Source organism: Equus asinus, chromosome 25 (genome assembly GCF_041296235.1).
Source record: "Equus asinus isolate D_3611 breed Donkey chromosome 25, EquAss-T2T_v2, whole genome shotgun sequence".
Classification (NCBI taxonomy): Eukaryota; Metazoa; Chordata; class Mammalia; order Perissodactyla; family Equidae; genus Equus; species Equus asinus.
In genome coordinates this window covers 55,731,431-55,740,389 of record NC_091814.1, presented here as the reverse complement: position 1 = coordinate 55,740,389, position 8,959 = coordinate 55,731,431, and positions in this window count along the sequence as shown.

Sequence of the window (8,959 nt, the reverse complement as noted above, 5' to 3'; positions counted from 1 at the left end):
CCAACAGGTCACCTTTCCCTTTGCCCTGCTGGCTGCCTGGGCCAGCCAAGTGTTGGACACTTGCCAGTCCTCCTTTTCTTCCTCCTTGAAGCGGCTCAGCGGCTGTCAGCCCATCTTTCCGCCTCCACCTTTGTTCTCTCTCCTGCTTCCCGTGCTGACACTCCACAGCACCCTTGAGTCCCGCTGTCTCCAGAGCAAACCATCGGCACCACAAATTGGCCACAACCTGGCCCTGTGCTGGGCGCCAGGATGCCAAGATGCGTGCCTCTCTGCCCTCGCCTTCCCAGAGCTCTCACCTGCCAGGTGAGATGGCCTTTCCTTCCGCAGATTCTTGCTGGGCACCCACTGTGTGCCAGGCATGTGCAGGGCACGGTGGACGGGCCGTTGAACAAGACCGCCACGTCCTGCTCACAGAGCTTAGAAAGACCTCACGCAGATGAACCCACGGCACATCAGGGGTCAAGTGCGATGAAGCGGAGTCAGGCAGAGTATGCCAGGGTTGGGGGGAGGTGCGGATGTGATGCCATGGCACGGGGCAGGCTGACATCCAGCTGTCAGGGCCTCGAATGAGACCTTGTAAGGGGGAGCCATGTGGACCCCAGGGGCACTATTCCAGCAAAGGCCCTGAAGGGAGCCTGCTTGAGGATGAGCAAGGAGGCAGTGGGCTGGAGCGCCGTGCCGGCCGGCTCTCACCAGCTCTGCACGGCCAGCATTTAGGAGGAACTGATGCTCTGCTCCAGCTCGGATGGATTCACTCAGACTTTCTGGCTGTGGGACCAGCCATCTGTAGTGTTTTAAAAGCTCCTCAGATGACCCTACTGTGTGGCCAGGGTTGAGAACCACTCATGTAGGGTCTTGTGGGGCGTGGGAGGGACTCTATTTCACTCTGAGATGGGAAGCCACTGACCTGTTTTTAAAGCCTCAGAGAGGCCAACAGGAGACGCCAGGCCCCCAAGGAGGGTGCTGTGGGAGGAGTAGGGAAGGGCATCGACGGCCCCCACAGGCACCCGGGGGCTTTGGCCAGGAGCAAAGCGAGGAGGGAGCAGCCCCCTCCATGCATGGTGCCCGAGATGGGGCTGTCATCCATTTACAGATGAGGCTCTGGGGTCGGGTCACTGCCTGGCCACACAGAGAGTAAGGGGATTGTCAGAGTTGGAACCCAGCTCTGCGGAGCTGAGCAGCCCACCACCTGCCTTCCGGGGAGCTGTGGGTGGCGGGCATAGGAGGCGCCACCTCACCTGCGTGCTGGCCACACCTTTGCATCTGGTCACCCACAAGCATGACTGACAGGAGCCAGTAGGCATGAGTTAGCCAAATGGCACTGTGCCCCACCTCCCCCATGTGCCCCCCACCATCCCCCAGGCCCTCCTCTGGACCCCCCACCCTCCACCAACTCAAAGGGCAGCTTTGGGCACTGGGAGCCCTGGTTCCTGCTCCAACTCTGTGGCCGGCTCCGGTAAGAGTGTACCAACTCTCCTCAGCCGGGATGGATGGGGCAGGGCGCAGCTCGGACGGGGTCACAGATGCCGCTGGGCCACTGCCTTCGTACCCGTCGACGTTTTCTCCTCTCCCTCCCTCCCTCTCTCCCTTCGTCTCTCTCTTTCTGCCTTTCTCTCCCCCTTTTCCCTCTACTACCCGCTCTTTCTGCCCCTCCCCTCATTCCTCTTCCTGGGGTGGCCCTTAGTAACTCTTAACCCAGAGAGCAATCATCCGGCCTGGCCTCTTCCCTAAGGAATAAGACTTTGCAGCCTCTCCTTGCTGTCCACCCCAAGCCTCAAATCACCAAGGAGTTCTCTTGCTGCCAAGCGTCATCTCTTTATCCTGCACCCTCGCCCACTTCCTAGCGACATCAGGACAGGGCACGAGGCGCTGTGCTGCGGGCACGGACGTGGGGGGTCGGCCAGAGCGTGGCCAGTGTGGATGCAGCAGCGCTCCTCCTGCTCGAGGCTTCCAGCCCAGTTCCTGTCCTCCTTCTGAGCTCCTCCCTGCCTCGTCCACTCATGATTCCTACAAACCTGCCCCGCACGTAGACGCTACCTGCAGGAGCTCAGCACCACAGAGCCGGTCAGGACGCGGTCATTGTTTCCTCTCACAAGGTCTCCCTCAGTTACCTGGGGGAGAGGAAGCTGTCTGTGAGTCATTCTTTTAAAATTTCCCAAGTTTTTTTTTTTTTAATTTCAGACACAAACAAAACCTTTTTATGCCATCCATGTTTTCCCTGGAGGAGGCCTCAGCTGGGTCCTGGGTTCCTGGGGAGGAGTCTCGCACATCCATGGACACAACACACCGGCTCCAAAGTACATGGACCTGGATCAAAATCCCAGCTCTGCTGCTTGCAGGCTGTGTCACTTTGGGCGTGTTCTTAACCTCTCTGTGCCTCAGCTCCCTTCTCTGTAAAATGGCCGTAGTAACAATACCTTTTTCGCAGAGTTACAAGGATTCATGAGAGAATTCCCACAAGGGGCCTGGCACAGTGTGCTCAGTGAGCAGGAGCACCAGCACCACTCTGCACATGCTCAGCCCGTCCCCACGAGCAGGAAACCCAGCTCCCTCCCTCCCCCAGGGATCCTGGTCTTGGCATTAAAGTTGGATATACTCGTTTCTTCTTGCATTCTTAACCCTTGATAAGATCTTACTCTGGAAGAATGTATTAAGCATCTTGTACCTAAAAGATTTTGCAAAACTTTTAGAAGATGACCTCAGCCCAGAGTTTTGTCTCCACAGAGCTTTAAATGCAGCAGGGGAAGAAAGCATGGAAAAAGCTTACAATAAAAAGCATTGGGTCACAGGTGTCACTCCCAGTGGATCAGCTGCCTTCTGAAGTAGTGAGCTCGCTCTTCCTCGAAGCTTCTAAGCAGAGGCTGGGAGATCTCTTGCTGGGAGTTCCGGGGGCATGCTCTGCCTCCGGGAGGTCTTAGCAGGTTGCAGAGCAAGGGGCCACCTTCGGTCAGCCAGATCTGCACCTGGTCTGACCATATTCCTTGGGTCACTACTCTGCCAAGCAGGGCAGCGAGGTAGGGCCCACAGGTAAGAAGTGTTCTTCAGAGAAGCTGAGAGGAACGTGGCAAACCGTGATTCTGAGCTTGCAAACACCGTCCCTCTGGATCCCGAGCTGCCCGGGGCATCCTCCGTCAGGCCACTTGCTTCGAGGCCCAACTGCCTTGGCCTTTCGAGACCCGGGACTGACTCTGGGGTGTTGGAATGAACTAACCTGGGATTCTTAAAGCTGGAGCTGATGAGGGTGGGAGGGCTGCCTCGCGAAGAGAACGTGGGCCCAGGGCCTGGGGACCAATACTGTTTCCTGCCTTGCACAGATGTCTTGAAAGGTCACCCTCTGCTGTCTGTGACTCTTCACCTCCGGCCAAGGGCTCCACTTGGTGATGGAATGGGCTGCCCAGCTGCAGGGTGCAGAGGAGGGGCAGGATTGGGGCTCAGAGGCAATAGCGGCAGTGCGGCGTGCAGGGAGCTCAGGTGCCAGGCTGCCTCGGTCTGGACCCCAGCTCCACCACTTCCCAGTTGTGGGACCACATAACATGGCTTCTCCATGCCTCAGTTTTCCCATCTGTAAAATGGCATGATTTTTGGGTTAATGTGGAAACTAAATGAATTAATAAGTGGAAAACACTCAGAATTTATTGGCCACATAGAAAGCGCCAGGTAAGTGTTGGCTGTTGTCACCTGTCCCCTAGGGCAGGAGCATGATCACTAGACGGGGGAAGGGCTGTATGGGGCACAGGAGTGAATAAAGCCCCTTCTGTCCCTGGGGAGCCGCCCATCCCCCCAAACTGCCACCAGAGTTTGAATTCTGATGTCCCTTATCCTAACAGATGGCAAAGGACTGGGAGCTTAACATCTAAACTAATTTTTTTTTTAATTTAACAGACATTTATTAAAAATCTCCTTGGCCCAAACCACTCTGGAACACTAGGATCCAGAAATAAGTAAACATGCTCTCTCCTCCAGGGACTTGCAGCCTGGTCGGGGAGAGAGAGAAGCTAATTGCAGAAATCAGGACAATAAAGGCTCCGAGGGGAGGAGGGGGCTCTGTTATCTGCATTTCACAGATGCTTTAGTGAGAACCCCAGACTACGAGCAGCCCGCCCAGGGGACTTGCGACTTTGTGCCTCCCTCCCTCCTCTTCCTCACCCTCAGCTGCTAGATACCTATCAGTCCGGGAAGCCTGGAGAGGCAGCGGGACCCCACCCTCTAGGCTCAGGTCATAGTTGTGAGTCAACATGAAGAGGAAAGATCTGACCTCAGAACCTGCTGGCCCCCCTTCCCCAGCCCCTCCCTCCTCTTACCTGCTGCAGTGAGCCCCCAGGCTGCCTCTGCCTGACTCCCTCCCGCCTCGTGTGTGCCCATCGACAGTCACATGGTAAAGCTGGTCACATTTTAGGTGTTTCCAAACGTTACTCCCCCACCCCCCCCCCATCCCCACCCCCAGGATACTCAGAAGAACTGTGGCCCAGGGCTGCAGAGGGACTGTCCCCCTAAGGGGATTGTGGTTCTTCCCAGTCGTTTCTAAGGGCTGTGCCGGTCCCCAGCAAGGGGCCAAGCCCTGTGTGCCCTAGCCCCACACTCTTGCTACTAGATCAAGGAGCTGCCTTTTCCTAAAGGCGCCTCCTCCCTCAAGCCTTTGGACCTCCAGAGTCTGTCTGCATCCCCTCTGCCTGGACAGCCCCTTCCACCTCTCTCCACGGCTCCAGCTCATTCAGACTCACTGGGCCTTAGGCAGATGCCTTCTCTTTGCTGGGACTCAGTGCCTCTGTCCCTACAATGAAGGGGGCTGCAGATGCCCTCATGGTGTCCTTCCTGCTCCCAATTTTACCTCAACCTGTCTGTTCCCACTTTAGTGTTTTGTATGAGCCATTTCCCTCTCTTCTCCTTTCAAGGGTGCCTCAAACTCTCCTCCTCCAGGAAGCCTTCCTTGATCAACCCCATGAACACTCTTTATGTGCTCAGTTCTGTTGGTACCAAGTAGGCCTACACCAAAGCTGATGCAAGGGGCTCATGGGGGGCCTTAGCCCCTCATAACCTCCATCACCCAAAGGCCACTCAAATATACACAACCTAAGTGAAAACAGAGAGCTTAGTCTGGCAATGTGACTTCTAGGTAAATCCACCAACACCCCCCACTCCAATCTAGAACTTCTAACAGCCTCAGTCTGCGCTCAGGTCTCTAACGTCTGTTAGGCTGTGGGCTGCTGGGGTTGAAGAGGCCGTTCCCTCCCGGGTGTGGTGCCCCCAGGCTGCCATTGCACTCCCCAGTCGCTTTGTTAGGGTAATGACACCAGCTGTGACCAAGGGATTCCATCATAATTAGTGAGATGCTTTCATGCCCTGCAGCCCATTTTGCTCTGAACACACCCTGTGAGGTAGACAGGGCATGTACCCTTCTCCACGCACAAGGAAACTGTCCCCGCGAGGTGCGACACCTCGCACACGGTTCACTAAGGGACAAAGCAGGCCTCCCACCAAGCAGGGCTCGGGCCTCGCCCACTCGAAACTGCTCTGTCTGCCAGCTGAGGTTTAATCCTACCTGCCGGGGGAGCCAGAATAAGCAAATTCAACTTCTAATCTGACTCGCCCAGCTGGTTCAGAATGCAGCCAAGCTGGAGAAATTTGGTCAAGCTCTCACTGCACCTCCCCTCTGCCACAGCGGCCCCTCTTGTTACCCCTCCCTGCCCCCCCCCCCACCCCTGGGAGCATGTGGTGGGGGGAGTGGGGTCCCGGAGGATGTGAGCCTGTGGACGGGTGGGATGCTTTTCCTCCCCGGCATTGTTCTGCCCGTGCCCATTGTGTGGACGGAGGGCAGGACGTCACCAAGTCGCCTGGCAAGCTTTCAGCAGAGCTGGGGAACGTTTCCGGAGGGAACTGACTCGTCCTGAATGACCGAAGCTTTTCACGAGGCCCGGGGGAGCCTCAGAAAGGAAGGACTTGGAGCTCCTGGCTCCTGTCAGCCACCCGCAAGGCTGAGGCCCAGAGACCTTGGCAGACCTGTGGCTTGCCAGGAGTGTCTTGTCACAGGGCGTGAGGGGTTTGGGAATGTAAAGTGGAGGGGACTGGGGGGCGCTGGTGGCTGGGGGGCTTGGCTGGGGGTGTCGAGCGAGCCAAAAGGAAACAGTACTGTATTTCGTTTACGACACCTGACCCTAACCTGGGGAGGCTCACACCTGAGGGGGGAAGGGCCTGAGTCCCCATGAGAAGCCCCGCTGAGCTCACCCAGAGGAAACACAAGGGCTCAGTGTTTGCTGGGGGCGAGTCACACGCCTCGAGTTCCCCTGCGGGGCGGGGATTTCCTCGGTCCCTCTCCACCACAGCCCCTGGGGCCGGGCGCTGTGCACCAATTTCCTGATGGCTCCCTTTAATCTTCACAGCGGGACCAATAGGCGAGTATAGCACACCATCTCTCACAGACCAGGAGGCTGAGTCTCACCGGGGTTAGGGATTAGCTCCAGACCACGCAGCTACTTCGTGCCAGAGCTGGGATTTGAGCCCAGGACTGGGACACGCCAAAGTCCGTCATCTACAGCAGGCATTCTCAAACTTTCCTGTGCATAAGAACTGACTGGGGCACTGGCTAAGAATGCTGATTTCTGGGCCCTGTCCCCTCTCCCGCATTCTAATTCAATAAATCAGGGTGGGGCAGGAATCTGCATTTTCGCCCAAAAACCCAGATGATTCTGAAGTCGGCCACAGGGTGAGCCCGGCTGCCTTGGGGCTGGGCTCCACCTTAGGACTTCAGCCAAGCGAGCAGCAACTTTGTCTAAGAACACAGGAGCAGCCCCGGGCCCCTGCCGAGACCTCAAGAGAGGTGGTCCTCTCTCCTCTTGCTGTGGAGCAAACCCAGGGGAAGCAGCCTGGAGCCTCGGAAGGCAAAGGACGCCCACCTGCAGCCTAGAAAAGTCTCCCATCCCCTCGTCACATTTAAACCTGCAAGACAGGAAGCAGAGCAACGCCAGCCGGGACAAGGGACCTCACTCGGCCCGCAGATGTTTGTGGGCCTCCTGTCACGGGAAAGGGCTCGGAATAGACACCTCCGAGACTCTGAGGTGGCGAGTAGAGCGGGTTCCTCAGAGCTGGTGCATCGGAACCTCTGCTTCCGAATTACCTGCACCTTTGCTGAGAATGCAGAGTCCTGAGCCCCACCCCAGACCTCTGTAGTCAGAATCTCTGTGGGGCCAACTCTGCTAATCTGTATTTTAAACATGCTCCCCAGCCAACTCTGAAGCAAATAGAGGTTTAGAACTGGTGCCTAACAGGGCTGGCCTGTGCCACACTGGTTAAGCTTGCACGCTCCATTTCGGCAGCCTAGGGTTCACAGGTTCAGATTCCAGGTGCAGACCTACACACCGCTCATCAAGCCATGTTGTGGTGGCAACCCACATACAAAATAGAGGAAAAATGGCACAGATGTTAGCTCAGGGCCAGTCTTCCTCACCAAAGAAAGAAAGAAAGAAAAAGAAAGAAAATGGTACAGTGGTGCTTGAAGGGCACAGGTTCTGGAGCCAGAGGGCTCTCATCTCTGCCAGACCATTCACTAGCTGAGCAATCTGGGGCCACCTGCTTCACCTCTGTGTGCCTCAGTTTCCTTACATGTAAAACAGAGATATTAACACAGGGAAAGCACTCGGAACACGCCTGGCACATGTTAAGCACACGGGAAATACTGGCTACTATTGCTTATTAATGGAAGGATCTTGGACATGGGAGACTTTTAATAGTCTGGACTTCATAGGTAACAGCCTGTGTCCGTCCAGGGCCGTGTGCCCACCACGTCCAAGTTCAGCCCCAGCCACCTTCATCTGGAGGAGACGCTGCAAATGGAGCCCAATGGCCAAGTTCTCAGGCTGGAGTTTATCCTCTTGGTAAATTTCCCCGGGGAACACAGTTAAGGATGAGAGCGGAGCAGTCGGACTGGGGGAGAGTCTCTATTAGTGTCTCTCAAGCCAGGACATCGACGGATGGGAGGGGAATTTGACATCTGCTCCGCCTTTAGGCTCAGCTCCGGGGGAACCAGGGGCAGGGCTTGGTGAGAGCCGAGAGCAGTCTGAGTCACTGGGCCTCTGCACTCTGAGGACTGGGAAGGAGTGGGGTTCTCCAACAGCCCTGTCCTCCCGCACGAGTCAGACTCCAGTCCTGCAGGAAAGGAGATGGAAGGTTGGGCCTGCTTCAGTCCCTCCTCCTGCTTTCATGTCCTCCTTTTCTGGCCAATTTCCCTCTGGAGAGGGACAGGCAGGAAGGCTTGCAAGGCTCCTGGGGGGATTGGAAGTCTCTGGGGAAATGTCACCTCATGTCCTGTGCACATGAGGAAAGGGCTTCATCTCCCTCCCCACTCCCGGGGCAGAACAGCCGTCCTGGGGAGAGCCCTTTCCCTCAAAGTGGACCCCTGGGACTTGAGCCGGTACCCATCATTGGATCGGAAGATGCAGTGCTGTCTGAAGAACGCCGCTAGGCAGAGGGCCCCACCAGGAGAGGAACAGGACTGCAGCCAGGTCAGGCAGAACACCAAGATCGCACGGCAGAAACTGACAAACAGAAAGGAGACACCTGAGCGGAGAGCGCGGCAGCCGACAGTAATGCTCACCACCTGCATCTCCTCCATCTCCCAGGAGCAGGAGGAGGCAACAGGGAAACACTCAGCCCCCACTTTCCCGGCACTCACTGCGAGACAGGGCCTGGACCACACCTGGAAGCACAGTGACTTATAAGACAAGGGCCGCACATATGAGGAATCCAGTCCAGATGGAGACAGTGGGCTACCTGGGCACAAAGGAGGGCGCCACTGATTCTATCTGGGGGGGACATTCGAGCTGGACAGGCTGGGTCACATTTCTACAGGACAGGAGAACAGCCCAGGGGCCTTGTTCAGGGGTACGGACCGTCCTGTGGAGGTGGGTGATAGAAGAGGATAGAAGTGCAGGCAGGGGCCTCGACAGGCACACTGAAGGGGCTGAGC